The sequence below is a fragment of the Melozone crissalis genome, unplaced genomic scaffold (assembly GCF_028551555.1).
Source record: "Melozone crissalis strain CALT ecotype California unplaced genomic scaffold, PUWL_Pcris_2 ptg000016l_1, whole genome shotgun sequence".
NCBI classification, from domain to species: domain Eukaryota; kingdom Metazoa; phylum Chordata; class Aves; order Passeriformes; family Passerellidae; genus Melozone; species Melozone crissalis.
This window is the reverse complement of record NW_026535794.1, coordinates 15,616,994-15,634,825: the sequence shown is the minus strand read 5'-3', so window position 1 is coordinate 15,634,825 and position 17,832 is coordinate 15,616,994. Positions and strand designations below refer to the sequence as shown.

Genomic DNA, 17,832 nt, shown 5'->3' with positions numbered 1-17,832 from the left:
TCTATTATTTTACTGAGATGGAAGCTGGAAAGAGACAAGCACAGTGACCTCACTCTGGAGACAAAGGGAAAGTTCCATCTTCTCCTGCACTAAACGTAATCCCACTTCTAAGGGTTGGTGATTTGCAAAAATAAACTGAACTAGCTTTCCCAGTCAATACATGTTCTTCAAAGATTAAAGTCACTGCTCCTAAATTTGTCTGTCTCCACAGCAGATTAAAGATTTAGCAGTACAATATTCATACAAGATGTTAGCCAAAAAAGCCGCAGTAGTGGATGAGCCACTAGTTTTTCAATAGCTATGAATGCAACATGAATCTATCCACAGCAGATAAACTGTGTTCTGTTTGTCCATCAGTCAGAAAAAAACATTTCAGTACTGTTGCAAGATATTCTATTTTCAAAGGACTTGTACATGTGAAGCAAAAGTACTCCCAGTGACACTGTGTTTTTTTTCAGCTCAATGTGTTTAAAACCACAGGCTATTTTGAGCCAGGTGAGCTGACTGCAGTCTGTCAGAAGGCAGGAGCTGCCTACAAGGGCTATTACTGTGCAAAGGCGTTGGTGGCAACAGCCACGGGAAGGGTTCCCTGCACCTCCCAGTGTAGGCAGCAGGTCAGAATCTGAGCATTCCTCTCATGAGGAATCTGCCACTGACTCATCTGCTGCACCCTGAAGCAGCACTGTGGCTCACAGCACTGGGCACTGCACAGGATTCCTTTGCAAATTGACTTTTTCCACCTGGCCACATCTGCTCTTTGTGAAATCTCTGCAGAATCTGTATCTGAAAACTTATAGGAGTTGAACCCAGCGATCCTTGTAAACCCCTTCCAACTCAGGATATTCCACAATTCTAGTGTACCACTGCAAGTAATGCTCTTTAATTGGGAGGTTACTGGCACTCATCTTATTTCTAGAAAGAAATGTAATCAACTTTAAAATCCTTAAAGTAAAAAATGTCTTATTTTGGGCCTATGAAACCACTTTGTAATGAAAAAGTGAATTCAAAGATGCTATCTTTGAAAATTACTATGCTTCTAAATACAGTTATTTGTAATATGACTAGAAATAGAATAGAATAGAAATGTAAAACTTCCTCTTTTGGGGACATCTACAATCAGGCAACCTAACACGAATTAATATTCCCACCCAGTGCCTTCCTTACTGCAAGTATACACATTAAACATTTTATCCTTCCCAATCCAGAGAAGCTTTCTAAAGATAATTACCAAAAACTGAATTATCAGGTAACTACACCAGTGACACACAAGCCTTGGAGAGAGAGGGGCAACCGTTCTCTGTAAACATCCTCCATCAGACAAGCATGGCTTTTCTCTCTCAACCATTACTAACACCTATGAATTCTTTAGGTTTATTCATTAATTTTGCAATTGTTAATTAATATCTTGGAAATGGTCTTTCTAGTGTTTCATGTTTGAAATAATATGAAGAGAATTCAAATAAACAGTTTTCATTATTGAACACTTTAAAACATAATTCCACTTTGACAAAAAAAAGGCTCACATGCCCAAGTTAATTACATCTCTCATCACTGAAATCCCTCAGGGTTAAATAAGGCTCAGGATACTAAGCCTGTCCTGGTCCCCTGATGGAATACTTGCAATAGTCTATAGGTACAGACCACTTTACAGATTATTTTTTTGCATTTTGTTTTCTAGGGGAAAGATGCTTTACAAATTCTCAGATATTACCATCAATACATTATTCTTTTTCCTTGACTTGCATTTTTTGATGATGATCAAATTAAAACACATTATTCCACAACTATGGGAATAATAGTTGTGGAATAATGGGTTTTAACTAACTGTATAACTAAGATTTTATATTTTTGATTTTTTTGCTTTTCCAAAATGAACAGCTTCCTGGAATAGGAAGAGACTTAACCAGAGCAAACCAGTTGTATATTCAGGAGTTTCCATCAATTTTGGTAGTGTTATTATTAATCTACGGAATTTTTATGCTTCTCAAAAGCTGATTAGCTAAATCTTTCAAAGGTACCCATATTTCTGTAAGTGTAGAATAATTTTAAAATTTAAATAGAAAAGCAGGTTTGGTCCACTGTAATCTTGAACATGAACAAAGTTTTCTTTCAAAACTGAACAGAAATTTCACTTTCCAACAAACAGCAATATTTCATACCAAATATTTGAAGATTTTTAGATGCAAAAAACACCTTCAAAAATGTTTCAAAACTTTTGCAGTGAATTAGATCAATTAAATCTTAATAACACCCTAGACCAGCTCTCCTCAGAGAGCCACCCAGCTATACCCAGCTGTCTTCAAACCATACTATTACATTACTGTAGGTTTGACACTTGCATGAAATCATTAAAGAGAAATAAAACAGGTACAACCTTGATCTAGCCTAAACACTCTACAGTTTCATGCTTCTTTTGAAGCAAAACCTTATCATGTAAAAGAAATCTTACAAATACTTAATTACTTAAATCCTCTAGAACACAGTCTTTAAATACAGAATCCAAAACATAACCATTTTCCTAACTTTTTTTTATGTGGTCACAAAGTCTTTCTGACACAAAGAAATTTGACAACCAGGTGAAAAATAGCTATAAGAAATTAACTTCAGGGCAAACATAAATGATGCTAATCAAACACGCCAAAACTGTTAGTTTCACCAGCTCACCTTAGGCAGCACATGCTCTAAACTGGTCAGGGGTGAAAAATCTTGCACTGGACTAGACTGAGTGTCTGAAAAACCCTCCCAGCAGCTGTTGATCAAACCTGGCTTCCTTATCTTTAAGGAAGTCCAGAAGGCTTCACTCAATCCTCTTGGAGCAGCTCTGACCACAATTATCCCCAGGCCTGTCACTTTCAAGTCACTGAAATTAGCTGTCTAACCAAGAAACTCAAAATGCTACAGCCAACAGGCAAGTTAGTCCTGTGTTCTTTTAGCAGTGCACTGACATTTTTCTTCAACAAAAGACATGGGAAGGTTTGTTCTCAAACCTGAACAGCAGCACACTCTGCCCAGCACTTTGTAGAGGAGAATAGAGCACGCACATTATATACCTTACACATATGATGCTTCTGTCAAGTGACCCCACTATGCTAATTGCTTTTTAAAATAAAGTCAGACTTCATATCCTTCCTAACTGCACAATAACATATATTCCTTTTATTTCAAATCTCATCTCCCCAGCAAATTATAAGAGCTAGACAAGATTTCGGCTTCCCCACCAGAAGACCCAAAACAGGAGTCAACATGGTTTACTAAAACACTAATACAAGATCAGTGAGTATCATCTCAAGGAAAAGTACATTTATAGATCTTACCCTCTAGATCGCTGTGTAAATAAAACTTTTTCCTCACAGAAAAAAAAAAAAATTCCTCCAGAAATTATCAAGTACATCATTCTACACATACAACAACAGAGAATTGGTACCATTTTCAAATACAGCAACATGCAATCAATATTATGTAAATATGACATAAATTACATCATGTTTATGTTTCTATAAACTATACTATGGCAATATATACTCTTGCAGTGCAAGTAGGTGGTGAATGAAAAACAAAGATGTGAGAAAGAAAGACAAACAAGCAATCAGGCTGCTAACTAACAAACTACACCAGGTATTTTCAGAAATGGCCCTTAATAAAGTAATATTTAAAGAAAGAAGAAGCCACCACTGACTTTCAGAGCATTATGTTAATCTATAAAAGTGAAAAGAAATCCAAAGCAAGGAATTTCTCCAGGATCCCACACACATCTAGGACACACTTGATTATGTAAAGAATGGCAACATGCACCAGTGGCTTTTAAACGTGTATTTTTCAAGTAGTGACAATCCAGAATAGCAAAGTTTACTTTTCAGAGGTTCCAACTCTAAATAATGTTTAAAAGTTGACTGTTACTTTAGACTTATCATCCCTGGCAGAGTACCTCTCAGTTACTAAAGTTTTTCTGCCTTGACAGGGGAATTCCATTTCTAGGATTCACGCAGAGAAAATGTTTCAGTATAAATCGTGGCTATTCTAAGCCAGGAAAATGTCCCACGGATTGCTAAGTTACCATGCTTCAGGCAAGTTCCCTGTAATTAAGGTATCAATTATAATTTCACAGGCATGTTTTATTTTATAAATAAACTCTGTTTCCATAATTTGAGCTGTGGGAAAGAATGTCTGCGTCAGTGCATCAACCCTTGTAGCACAGCAAGTTTTGAACTGCATGCCAGCTCCAAATGCTACAATATGGATTCTAGCATGGAAAAAATAGGAGGAAGATTTCCCTCTCACCCCCAAATTTCCACAAGCCTTCTGAATTTTTTTATTCCTGTCATGGCATCTCCGTGACATCTGCTCTTTGCTGTTCTAGAGCCAAATACAACAAATTTAACTCAATCTGCTGCTAAACACACCAAAAGTAAAAACTGCAGCCTGCACTAAACAGAGAGAAAAGGGCATTTAAGTGGGAATGAGAAAAAGCCTACTCTGCAGTCTTTTCCTGTTGAACACTGCTCCTGATGCTTTTATCACAGAGTTTTATATTTGAGTTTGATAGAGACTGAAAGCAAACAGTTTCTAGGACTTGAACCATGCCAAGAGAAAAGACTGGCAAAGCGACAAGCATGCTCATTTAATTAAGATACCCCCACTGCTATTTTTATGACTTTTTACATACTTGCTGGGAGTTGGCAGGCTGACACAGAAGGCCAGCGTTAGCTCATTTCATCCTCCCAAAATATTCCATCACTAGGTACAGAACAAACTTGTGTACTGACTCCAATTAAATTACTGCAGGAACACCAACTTCATGCACGAGCCCAGGCAACAGAAAAATCAAAGCTGAACAGAGCAGTGTCTCACAAGTAGCAAGTCACACAAACAACTGGCCTACATAAATTCTTTCCAATTTCATGAGGAGCCTGATATTAATCCCCAAAACCTCTTCTCCAATATCTACAAGAGAAACAAAGTAAATCAGTGCACTCTAACAAAGGAACTAGACAAATTACCTAGTGGGTGTCTCACCTAGATATAACCCAATACAAGGAAAGAGAACAAATCAGTGAGATGCTGTAACTCTTTCTCCCATAAAGAAACTAGGGATAGACTTAATTCCTTCACTCACACCACCAACACAGGGTTTTTAGATGAGCTTTATTAAAAATCATGATAGAAAAAATAATTTTGCAAGTGACAAAAAGATGAGGGATTATATTCTTTAAGGAGAAAAGGTAACCTGAGCCTGTGTAAACATTCTTGCACTCTAACTCATTCAATTTCATTAGAATTTTTCTAAATTAAAATTATCCCTAGACTGCAGAGCTCAGTCTTACCAGTTTATTAAGAAATAGATCCTTTCTCAAGTTTCCTTTTCACTTTGTCACCCGAATTTCACAGAATGTCCCCTTATTCTTAGAGCATGAACCAAAAAAAACAAAAGCTTTTGAGTTACTTCTCAAACCATTCATCTTCCTGTGTACTTGTGTTACACCTGTCCATATTCCATGCCTTTCAAAGGCTAAACAGTCTCTTTTTTTTTCCAATTTATCTTTATAAAAGCAAATTTCCATCCCCACAAATTATATTTTTAAACTCTTCCCTGATTCCCTTCTTCTCTACATCCTTTTTAGAGGCATCCAGCACCACATTCACTGTGTTGGCATGCTGTATGACAGTAAGATACTGATTTTTACCACAGCATTTTATACTCCATCACATTTTGTTCAGTTTGATTGCAAGTATGAACACAGGTATCAGAAGAGAAGAAACAAGATTTTTAACACACAGTCCCCTACTTTGAGTATGTGGCATTACTAGCATGCCAAGACATCATTTGGAGCCAGGCAGTCTTTGCTTTTTTGTCCTTCAGCATAATTTATTCTTTCTATCTCACCCACTACAAACTGCAAATCTCTGTCATTGCCTATCAGGGTATCCTCCCAGAAAGAAAATCACTGGTTTACAGGAGAACACAAACACACACTAAGCAAAGGTAACTGCCCAGGACTGTTTGCTTTTAGGTCTTCAGTGAGGAACCAAGTATGCTTTGGCACAAAAACAAGTCAATTTTTCAAAGGGTAGGTCTGCTGCATTTTTTACTAAAACTGTAATAAAAAAGATAAATCATACTATGGAGGACAAGAATATTCTGCATCCTACTTATTCTACCAGAACTATGGAAAATATATAACATCTCTGAATTAACTTGCTAAATATCATAAAATCTAATAGATACTACACTGGCCCTTACAAGGTGCAATCCAGCCAAAACTACAAAAAGTTTCCAAAAACACAGTGCATTACATTTATAATTTGAAGATTTAAAATCACAACAGCCTATCACTATTTTTCTCTGGAAGCTAAAAAAAACAAGACAATCTATAAGACTTTTTTCTCAATGATGAACAATATTGTAAAGTTTGCTTAATATTGCTGTTTGGGGAAAAACATAATAGAGCGATTGACCTGACTCTCTGTTCTTAAACACTCTGCTAAAAGAACAAACTATTTGTGAAAATAACAAAAACCAGCTGAAGGCATTTGGGTGGTCTCCATTTGAGTCCTGTAATATAGAACAGTTCCTTTTTTCTAAATCCAATACTGATTTGTTTTCCTGCTTCAGTAAAGCCTCAAAATCTTGATGACAAAAGCAACACAACCCAGTGAACATCCATATTAATTTACTGGCAGGCTGCTAACTTCTAAGTGTTTGGCTCATCACACACAGAGTACTACACTTACACTATGGAGGACTATGCAGGTTTCTATAGACTGATCCTTTTTAATTCCCTAACAGTATTTTGAGGGGTTGTATAGTTTTATCTTTAGGACTCTGCACATGATTAGCAGAGACCAACGTTGGGTAGTTCAGCTGTACTGCCCTGCTTCCCAAAAACATGGATCTACCTTATTGCTCCACCAGCAGTTCTGCTTTCATTGAGCTGAAGAAGAGCAAAAACTGTCAGAACTTCATGTCTTGGTGTATGTAGCACTCTTTGAAAGGACAGCCTGATATAAATGTGAGATCACACACCCTCACAATCAGCAGACTGCAGTCTACCTTAGGACGCCAACCAGTCATGGCCAAAAAAATCCACCAAAATTAAGTTCTGTGTCATTCAGCAGAAGACTGAAGCGTGCTCAAAACTATAAAAATCAGTAACATTTTTTGTAAAATCCCTATTTTCTACAGTTCATCCCAAATAACCACAAACATACATATAAGAGAAGTGGCAAAGAAGCACAGGTATAACAGCAATGACATCAGCCTAAGCTGTAATTTGTCACCATACACCATTTTCACAGTGTTGGCCCAAAAGAAGAGACACAGTCCCTTGCAATTGTCCTTCACAGCTAAATAATGCACCTTTGAGGGGTTTTTTGATTTGGTTTCTGCTTTGGGGTCACATAAAACCATTAAATTATTCCTACAGACATTGCAGCATTCAGCTACTGGCAGCAAAGGGCTCCATGAAAAAGATTGAGTATGGGAACACAGCTCTGACTGCTCTGCCACTCACACTTGAACAGCAAAAATATTCCCTGGAACTGTAACTTACAACCAAGCTCATATCCCAAACCAATTTCTGTGATAGATCCTAGTAAGTCTCCCAGAAGTTGTTTCTTTCCCCACAACTCCTTTACCCACCCAACAAATTATCCACGCTGCTTTTCCATCTTTTTAGCACCTGCAAATACCCAAGTGAGCCACAAGAACACTCCTGACTCCCCAGTGACTTGCTGTGACTGAGGCTCTTCAGCAGGGCTGAGACAGCCCAGCTCTGAAGCTCACCACATGACCTCTTCTTGGCATTAACCATGACACTTTTTCTAAACCAACAACCCTGGGTTTACACTTTCTGAAAAACAATAAACTGCTAAGCCACAGAATGAAACATGATGCATACACAGAAATTATCATCCTATAGCAGCCTCTAAAAGTAAAAGTCACACTTCAAAAAAAAAAGCATGTTTATGATTCAATACTCCATAATTTTACTCTTTATATGATTCCATGAAAAAAAACATCATTATTCTGCAAAAATAAAAGTTTAACCACAAATGAAGTGACCACAATGTACTACAATTCTAAAAGATGGACTGAGCTATTGATTACATTCTTTCCTTTCCATCTGTGCAACAATTCAAGGTGAACTAACAGCTAAGTACTAAACTTCTCCTGGCATGAGGACACCAGCCAGCTTCCCTGCAAACAAGGCTTTCAGTATTGCACAGCATTCAAAAAGATGCAAGAAAAGAACCAAAGAGAAAAAGGACAGTGCACAGTTTAAGTGAGGATAACATTCTTTCCTGAAATGGTAAAAGACTGAAGTGACAAAGCAAAGACAGTCTTTCCTTAATTGATGCCCTTTCACATCCTTGTTCAATACACAGTACAGTTCTACCACAGTGAGGCTTATGGTGTTTGGATTATGTTCTTGATATCAACTGGAAGAGTTATCAGACTACAATGTATTGCTACAAAAACGACACTAACTTTCCTACAACATTCAATTCCACTATAAATACCCATGAAATCAGGCCTTTAAAAAAGTAATGCTTGAATACTACTGACACTAGGTTTAATCAGCCAATTAGGGACAAATTAATACCAGAAAATACAGTACTATAGTACAATAAGTCAAAGACACAATTAGCAAATATCACACTTCATGATATTTGAATAGAATGGTTTTGACCCAGTTGTTCTGTGGTTTCATGAGGTGACAAGACCAACAGTCATAGAGCAAATACAATACAAAGACAACAACATCTCAAAATGCCATTTTAAATGGGTAGCAAGAATCTCTTTATTGCATCAGCACAAGAAAAAAATGAAATTTAAAAAACAACTCACAACTTTTTATTTTTAACTTAAAAAAGACATATAAAAAATAAAGATCTCTGTCATATAATTTAATGGTGGTTACATTGTGAAGAAGTCTGAAATTCATTTAACTTTGATAAAAACATGCAAATATACTCCATGAGAAAGAGCTCAATTATTACTCAATCAGCACTGTTCCTCTTATTTGCCAATGTTAGTCTTGTAAAAATATGTGGTCATGTTTTAAATTTGTTTTTAAAAAAATCTTTTTAAGTAAAACATGTTCTGGATCTCTGTAAGTGAATTAAAACACCAACATGAAGTACTGAGTCTTAGAAAATAAGGTCCATGTCTTGTCTTGACAGCAAATAAGGACAAGCATCAAAACATACTTTCCTGCTGCTGAACCACTAATATCTTTTATGGAAATTATAAAAACAATCAGTTTCACTGGAGTACAAGCCCAATGGAGTACACCCTCAATGGACTTAAAGAACTGCAAATGGGCAAATAAACAGCAACTCAGACACAGAGGCAAAAACTGCCTTTGTGTTCAGATGGACACAATCAAAATCTAAAACACTCTGTAAAGATATTACTGTAATCTTTCAACATACCCACCTTATTTGTCCTGCTGCTGCTATGACCAATGAAATGTTTCATCCATCTTAATTCCTATTTCGAGGAAATAAAAAACAAACAAAACCAGAAAGTTCCAATATCTCAGGAAATATATTAGCAAAGGACAGAAAATCTATAATAGAAGAGATAAACATTTTAGGAAGCAGTGAATAAACAAGAATCCTAATAAAACATGTTTACCCACAATACAACAGCATCTCCTCTGAGGTACACCATACACTAACAGGACTTTAGACTAGAGATTACAATAATAATATCTAAATAAACATAGCTAAAATTACTGATGAAAGTTCATACATCTCTGATTTTTCCATCCGCTTTTAAAACTCTGAAGTCTCTTTAATTACAACTGCAGCAATATTTCCAGTCAGCTTCCAATCCAAGTTCTACACTCAACACTTGGCTATTTCACTTTGACCTGACACCATCTACCTCCTTAGGTGCAAATAAATACATAAAACCATCACCAGTTTCATACAGACATTTAAAACATTAAACCACTTCTATAAATGTGTTACCTGTGCACATAAAAACGCTTGAAACAGTCCAAGTCACTGATGAAGAACACTCCTCCCACCTAGCACAACATAATCCTTGAACCTGTACATCAAAAACATATGTGTGACAATCACTACATGTTTCTAAGGCTTCAGTGAGAAAGTCAGAAATATCTCATATATGCTCTCCCCATCACTGCTAGTTCTGATATTCTCACTCACAAATAAGATGCAGGAAACATAAGAAACCAGTATTTTCTTCATTAAATGCTTTGAAAAACACTTTAATTACAACTTCAGCTATCCCAATCTATTTCTTTAACAGCCTGCTCAAAAGCTAAACGCATTTGCATAGTGCTGGTTTTCTTCTGATCCTCCAGTTATCATTACCCAAGAATACCTTTAGAATTAAATGCTAAGAACAATAGATCATTACAAAAAATACTTTAAATATATGACTTGTCATACACTTTATTTCTCCATTTTCCTTTCTGTCTTTTGACAAACTTTAAGATGGAAAAAATCCAATTCTTCTAGCTACTGAAGCAGAAAAAAAATGCACTCATCCCTGATGTATTTTGCTTTACATAAAAGTAACTTTGAAAAATATTAACTTAAGCTATTACTAAAAATAACTACCTACAATCAAGTTATTGAAAAAACAAACAAACAAAAGAACAGCTCTGTATTTTCACTGCTGAATAGTTCTGTGGGGAAAAAACTGCAATAAACTACTGTGAAGCAAGGCAGCTGTGCGTTTACCCTGTTATCCCCCTCTTTCCTTTTTATTAAGGAATAATAACATGAAAGACCACTTTTAATGGCATATTAAAAAGGTTCAAACAAGTTAGTACGAGAAAACTCAAGACTAAAATTAGCTTAACTATACAGAAATTAAGAGCTAGACTGTTGACTGAGACTTTAATACACATTAAAAAGTTACAACAGTTATGTTGAAGAAGAAAAGAAGCGAGCACAAGACATACCACATCAATTTTAATTTAGGTATAGAACTAGACAAATCTTTTAACAGAGTATGACTTTTGGGCAAAATTAATTGAAACAAGCCAATCTTTCATATTGTTTTAAATCTGCAACTCTGCAGACATTTGCAGAGTCTTTTTAAAACTTTTATGTGGCTTTAAAATGCTTCCCTCCTTGTATTATCTACGCCAGACACATCTGATCACTCGGAACCTAGGATTTGTTCCTGATGTCATTATTAAAAGTTCCAATGGATTCATAAGCCGACAGGCCTCAGTAAGTCGCACACAAACACTACACCCATTTACTGCATTCATTTCTGCAGCCACAGGACAAAACGCCTTTGGCCGTCAGTCCCTTCCAAACCGTGAGGAGCCCGAGAGGGCTGCGCATCGTATTTGTACTTTTATGGAAGCAGCAGCACGGTTATGAAACATCGCTCAGGCCTGGAGTCAAGAGCGGGGCGCACAGCTCTGACTCACGCTGCCAGGACAGCACGGGAGCCAAAGGCTGCCCCAGAGCCTGAGGCACCACTGCCACCCCTCACAGAGGTCTCGCTCTATGGCCACCACCGAAAAAGCGTGAGATGTACAGGCAACCATCGTGTCTTGTAGGAACCGGTCATACGCGGCCTTTCTGCAGGTCTTTATTACAACACCAGCACCGCCAACGGCAGTCACGCCCTCTCGCAGTTTCCGCACCCGCGGGGCTGATACCCCGGGCAGGGGCTGTGGCACCCCCCGGGCCGGGGCTCGGGTGGCCCTGCTGGCCCAGCGCTCGCACGGCGCCCCCGGCCGAGCGCGGCGGGCCCCGCACGGCCGCTCCCGAGCTCCGGCGGCGGGAGCCAGGCGGGCCCCGCACACACCTCGGCGGCCCGGGGGACGCTGCCGAGCCCTCCGCGCCGCCCGGCGGTTCGGCCGAGCCGCGAGACCAGCCGTGCCGTACCGGGGCGAGCCAAGGGCCCCGCAGGCGCGGAGCTCCGGCGAGAAACCCCTCGGGCTCACCGAGTGAGGGCCGGAGAATGCGCCCGCCCCGCCGGCAGCCGCCACCCCTCCGCCTCTTGCTTCCCGGCCCCGCGCCGCCAGCCGGCTCCGCAGGCGGGCAGGGAGCGGGACAGCCGCGCCCCGGCGCCGCCCGCCCCCAGCCCGGGCCGCGGCCCCACCGCCGCGGGGGGAAGGAACTTACGAACACCCGCCGTGCCCGGTCCCGCCTCCGCGGCGCGGGGCGGCGGCGTCACCCCGCGGGAAGGCGCAGGGGCGGGGCCGCCGGCGGGCGGGCGCTGTCGGACCGAATGGGGCAGCGGGGCCGGGACTGGGGCTGGTTTTGCGCCCGGGCTTCGGCGGCGCTGCCCCGGCGATGCGGCGCTGCGGCCTTGGGCAGCGCTGTGCTGAGTGAGGCATTCTCTCCCCGTCCCAGGCAGCCACTGCTGGGGGGAAACTGCGCTCCCAGCCGGTCCCCGAAAGTGATGCTTGTCAGGCAGTGGGATAGGGGGGTTTTGGGGGACAAGGCAGAAAAAGGAATCTCTAAAAAATACAGGAATTGTGCTGGAAAAAAAGCATAAGAGACTTGAAAGCACTGGGTCAGAGGGAGCGCAGATGTCTAAACATGAGCTGACCTGAAGGGCAGTGGCATCCAGGCCTGTATCAGCAATAGTGTGGCCAGCAGGATGAGGACAGTGATTGTGCCTCTGTACTTGGCAGCAGTGAGGCCGTGTCTCAAGCGCCAGGCTTGGGTTTGGGGCCTTCATTTTAAAGCAAACATTGAGGTACTGGAGCCTGTCCAGGGAAAGGCAGCGAAGCTGGTGAAGCATCTGAAGGACAAGTCTGATGAGGAGCAGCTAAAGCGAGCTGGGGGTGCTTAGTCTGGAGAACGGGAGGAACAGGGAGGACCTTATTGCTCTTCAGAGCTACCTAAAAGGAGGTTGGAGTGAGGTAGGTTCCAGTCTCACAAGTAACAAGTGATGGAATGAAAGGAAGTGGCCTCAAAGTTGTGACAGGGCAGGTTTAGTTCGGATACAAAACATATTATATTGAGGATCCTCTCAGCCTCATACAGCATGTACAGGTAATCAGGCCTAGCTAGCATGGGTTTATTAAAGGCAGGTCCTGATTGACTGACCTGTTCCTCTGTGACAGGGTGGATGAGGGAAAGGCTGTGGATGTGTCTACACATCCTCTACTGGACATCAGTAAAGCCTTTGACACCATTTCTCACAATGTTCTGGAGAAACTACTGCTCATGGCTTGGACAGGTGTGTCCTTCATTGTGTAAAAAACGTGTTGAGGTGGCCAGGCCTAGAGAGAGTTGGTGAAAGGAGCTCCATCCAGCTGGTCAATGGTGGTGTTCCTCAGGGCTCAGTGTTGGGGTCAGGCACATTTAATACTTTTATTCATGATCTGACTGAGGAGGCCAAGAACACCCTCAGTCTGCGTACACAATTTGAGCAGAAATGTTGATCTACTGGAAAGTCAGAAGGTTCTGCAGAGGGATCTGGGCAGGCTGGATCCATGGGGTGAGGCCAGTGGTAAAGGTTCAAGAAAGCCAAATGCTGGACCCTCTACTTGGGGCACAACAATTCCTGCAGTGCTACAGACTGGGGGGAGAGCATCTGGAAAACTGCCTGGTGGAAAAGGACCTGGGGGTATTGGTGGACAGCAGCTGAACCTGAGCCAGTGAGTGCCCAGGTGGGTGTCAATCTCTTCTGCCAAGTAACAAGAACTAGAATGAGGCCCCAGATTGCACCAGGGGAGGGTTAGATTGGATATTGGTAAGAATGTCTTCTGCAGAAGGGTTGTTAAACACTGGGACCGGCTGCTAGGGGCAGTGATGGAGTCACCATCCCTGGAGGTATTTAAAAGATGTTTAAAAAGGTGTTTAAAAACATTGGGCCTAGGGACAAGGTGTAGTGGTGGAATTCATAGTGCTGTGTTAACAGTTGGACTCAATGATCCTAAAGTCTTTTCCAGTCTAAATGGTTCTATAATTCTGTGGTTCTCTGAAAGGAAAAATGAAAGTGTGACAGAAATAGGATCATATGGGATTTAAGAGAAAGCTGAAAGGAGAGAGGTGGGAAGGCACAGAAGAAATAAGGGAAGTGTATAATGTGTAGATGTGAAAAAAAAAAAAAAGAGAAGCAACATTCAGAATTTAAAAAAAAAAAAAGGCAACCACTTTTCTTGACCTTCCTACCATCTCTTCTACATGTTTCTTGTGGGGAAGCAAAGGACTTCTGTCTGTACCACTTCAAAGTTTATTGCATTGAGGCCACATCCTTTTCCAGCCTCATCCTGTGATGCAGGACTGTCTCCATCTTCATGAGCTCCTCTTGCATGTGCTCTGCCAAGACACCCCCATCTCTGTGAGCCTGCACTCAGCACAGCTTTCTGCCATAGCCCTTTGCAGGAAGAATGGGTGACAGGGATCCTCTAGCCACAGCTGGAACAAAGAATCTCTGGAAAAGCATTGACACAGCTTCTGGAATGTGGGAGTAAGGGAAAGGAGGAAGTGGTGTTAAGCTAAGAATTTCATTCTGATGGTTTGTGCTATCATGTACTTAGCATCATGATGCTGCTGTGATAGTAAGCCCAAAAGCACCAAAAGTGGAAAAAGAAATCGGTGTGGCAGAAGATAGGAGAAATATGGAATGTCTTCCAAATAGTCACATTTCTTTCCATGTACCTAAGGCTGAAATTTGAACTGAGTAGCTATAGGGAGCATGCTAACAATTAAAAATAGATTTAAAATGTTTGTGCAGTTTTCTGAAAACCTGTTTCTGCAGCTTGCTGCAAAGTGGCAGCTAAGGCAGCAGATATCCTGAGTACCTGACACTTTTTTCTAGTCTTGCCATACAATAAAAAGAAGTTAAAAGATTAGGCTCCTTTTGAACTCAGATTTCCTGAAATTAAATGTGAATTAGAATTAGTGATTCTGAACATGAGCACAGTTTTGTGAATACAGTAACTGCATCTTGGCAAATGAAATTTGTGGTGATAAAACAGGCGGACTGGCTCAAAGTCATTTCAGAACATTTATGGTATGGCACTTTCCTTCAGGCATGTGTTCCACTTGGAAGTTCTGTATCTGAAATAATTGTTCTGGTGCTTCAGAATACTTCCTTTAAAAGTCATTGACAATTTCAACAGAAACTGAAGTTTAAAAATAAACATACTTATTCTTAACCTTTATGTACCACTAAAGCTGAAGTGGTTTGTAGTTACAGAGCTTATCGAATACAGTGAATTTGAAGGTGAATCTTCCAAATGTTGTTAAATAATTGTATTTCCTTTTGGATTTATACAAGTACTAGCTGTTGCTTACGCAGAAGTGTTACTATATCCATTGTATGTACTGCCTTTCTGAACCACAGATGTGGCATAATGAGTATACAATAATGGTTCTTGCCACTTGGAGAAAAACAAAATATACTTTCCAATGTGCACATGTGTTTGAACCTTTACCAACTATTAGTTTTCATCTAAAAATAAAATGAAATGCAACAGTGGATTTATCTGTTGCTGGTGAAAAAGAAAAGAGATCTGATGATAATATAAAGTTAATGTATAGACTATTTTCAGTATTCACAGAAAATATCAGTCATTTCTATTAGAGAGTGCAATAATTTTCCTCAAGCCTTACTTCATTATATACTGTAGAAAATTAGTAGCAGTGATAATTAATGTCGATCTGGAATATTATGTTTTAAAACAACACTGGAAAAAATATTTCATTGTGACTAGTTGAAGAAAATATTTTTTGTGGTTTAGTACCTCAACATCTGAGCTTATAATATTCAGTAGTACTGTTTCCTGAATACTTTTCAAAAAAGTGTATCAGTGATTTCAATCTTATTTTACAGGCTTTTGTGAAGGAGTTTTTCTTAAAAGCTAAGTAATAGAGTGAGTTCCTGCTTAGAATTGAAAGTAAGCAGACCTTAGTCACCAATAAACAATATCATAAGAAAAAATCAAGGCTGTGATATCTGATGAAGATAATACTTTCTCTGTTTATCACCTACAGTGGACAAAGAACTACTGTTTTAAAGATTACATTGGTAATGATTTCGAAGAGTGGTAGTGTATTATCAGATAGTATGAACTGAAGAGTATACCTACATGATTAAGAGTTTTATTATGTACAGTATTAATGTGCACTACCTGGAATTCAGGGTAATAAAAAATCCATAGTTGCAATGCTCACATTAATTTTTTTTTGTATTTAGCAGTGTGTTATATTTTCAGAATTAAATCAATAGAGGTGTTTGCACAGCAGGGCTTTTGCCATGTATCAGTGCAAGTGGAAATGCCAAAACATGGTCATAAAGAGGGGAACCACTGTGTTCTGTGGTACTGTGAGCTGGAGGCTTTATGGGGACAGCAGCAGCAACAAACAACTGTAGTATTTCCCACCCTCCCATAATCTGTGAACTTTTAGAACATTAATTGTTACCTTACTGTTCTGTCTTCAGTCTGCATGGAGGAATTTTACATCACCTGTAAAGACAATCCTCCCACATGCAGTAAGGTATTACTGCATTGTAATAATTTACTTTAGACGAGGGAGAGAATCATTGAGGTTGATGTTGGTTTAGGTAGAAGTTTGTAGTTCTTCAGAACACTGTTATTGAAAGATGACGAAGGTACTTAAATCCACTGCACTAGAGCACAGACTCAAAGAAGTTGGGAAACTTGGACAATACCAAACACAAGCTTTGAAAAACCTCTTAGTACCAGACTTCTCCTGCTTCCTACAGATTAGGCCTCCTGCTGACTATTTGTACTTTTAAAATGTATAAGAGATTTAAGCTTTAATGTCTGCACTTCAGTTCACCTACCTTTGAAACAGCGGTGGTAATTCTGACTTAAATATTGTGATGATACATTAATAAATATGAGCAAAACTCTTTGAAGTTGAAAAATATAATGAGATTTAAGTACATTCCTTTTTGTCATGATTAACCTGTCAGACATTTAAGTGCTGAAACACTGCTCTTGGAATAAAGAAAAAGGAGAAATGCCAACTAAGATAATAAAGAAGCCAAGATCCAGATCAAATAGGCAGAACAAGCAACTAAAATAAATACCGGGGGAAAATCCAAGGGACGGAGCAGATCAAAATTTACAGCTCAGAAAAATAAAAAGAAAGAAATCTGAAACAAATGCTGTTGGAATTGGAAGGGTGGTTAATATGCTGCTAAGAAACACCTTTGCATAAGATTGAAAGTGAATGCATATTAAGACAATGTGTCAGAGAAGTCTGGGCAGCAGTTTAACTCCCACTCAAACCGATCAGTGGTGCCATGTAAGTTCTTGTTTCCTCTCCTCTAAGAGAAGCCTATGGCACCACCTCAGATATATGAGCTCAAGTATCTCTGATGTTAGGGGATGGCCAAATGGAGATTTTCAGGTCATGGTTTTGATCTTATCTTGAAACAGACTGGACAAGGAGACTGAGATTAGACAGAGTCCCATAAGTGAAGGAAAAAGTCTTCAGTTTGCTGAAGAGGGACAAGATAGACTTGCAGGAGTAGGTATTAGGAGAAAGGACTGATTCATAGTCAGCAAGCAGAATAATCTTGCACACATGAACATGCCCTATTCCAAATCCTAGAATGGATTAGAGATGCTTAATTTTAATATTTCCCCTTAACATAACATATATCTGCAGATTAAAGGCCAAAAGCATATATATTCATTTGCACAGAAGATGGGAATTTATCACTGCTGGTGGTCAGCACAGTAGTCGAAACAACAGCACTCTGTATGGTTAATCACCCACCTGGCCTGAAGGAGGAAGTAAATACACTGTAATCACTCATTTAGTCCAACTCTTGTTCTGTTTTTTAAAAAAAAAGTTGGACACACATAAGTAAGAGCTGTATCATCATCAAGAGTATGA

The 17,832-nt window shown here is 39.7% G+C and overlaps 1 protein-coding gene across 4 annotated transcripts in view; it reads right to left on the bottom strand.

The window, feature by feature from the left end:
• ZNF438 (zinc finger protein 438) overlaps window positions 1–12,155 on the bottom strand; it is a 52,097-nt gene extending 39,942 nt beyond the window's left edge. For 2 of the 4 annotated variants that reach the window (XM_054273481.1, XM_054273484.1), the window contains exons 1-3: window positions 12,124–12,155; window positions 9,976–10,057; window positions 9,437–9,490 (exon numbers count right to left, since the gene is read on the bottom strand). The gene's annotated coding sequence lies outside the window, so the exon portion shown is untranslated. Of the gene's footprint in view, window positions 1–9,436; window positions 9,570–9,975; window positions 10,156–12,123 lie in introns of those variants that run through there. The other 2 variants (XM_054273483.1, XM_054273482.1) reach the window with 2 other exon arrangements.
• Between the last annotated feature and the right edge of the window lie 5,677 nt (window positions 12,156–17,832).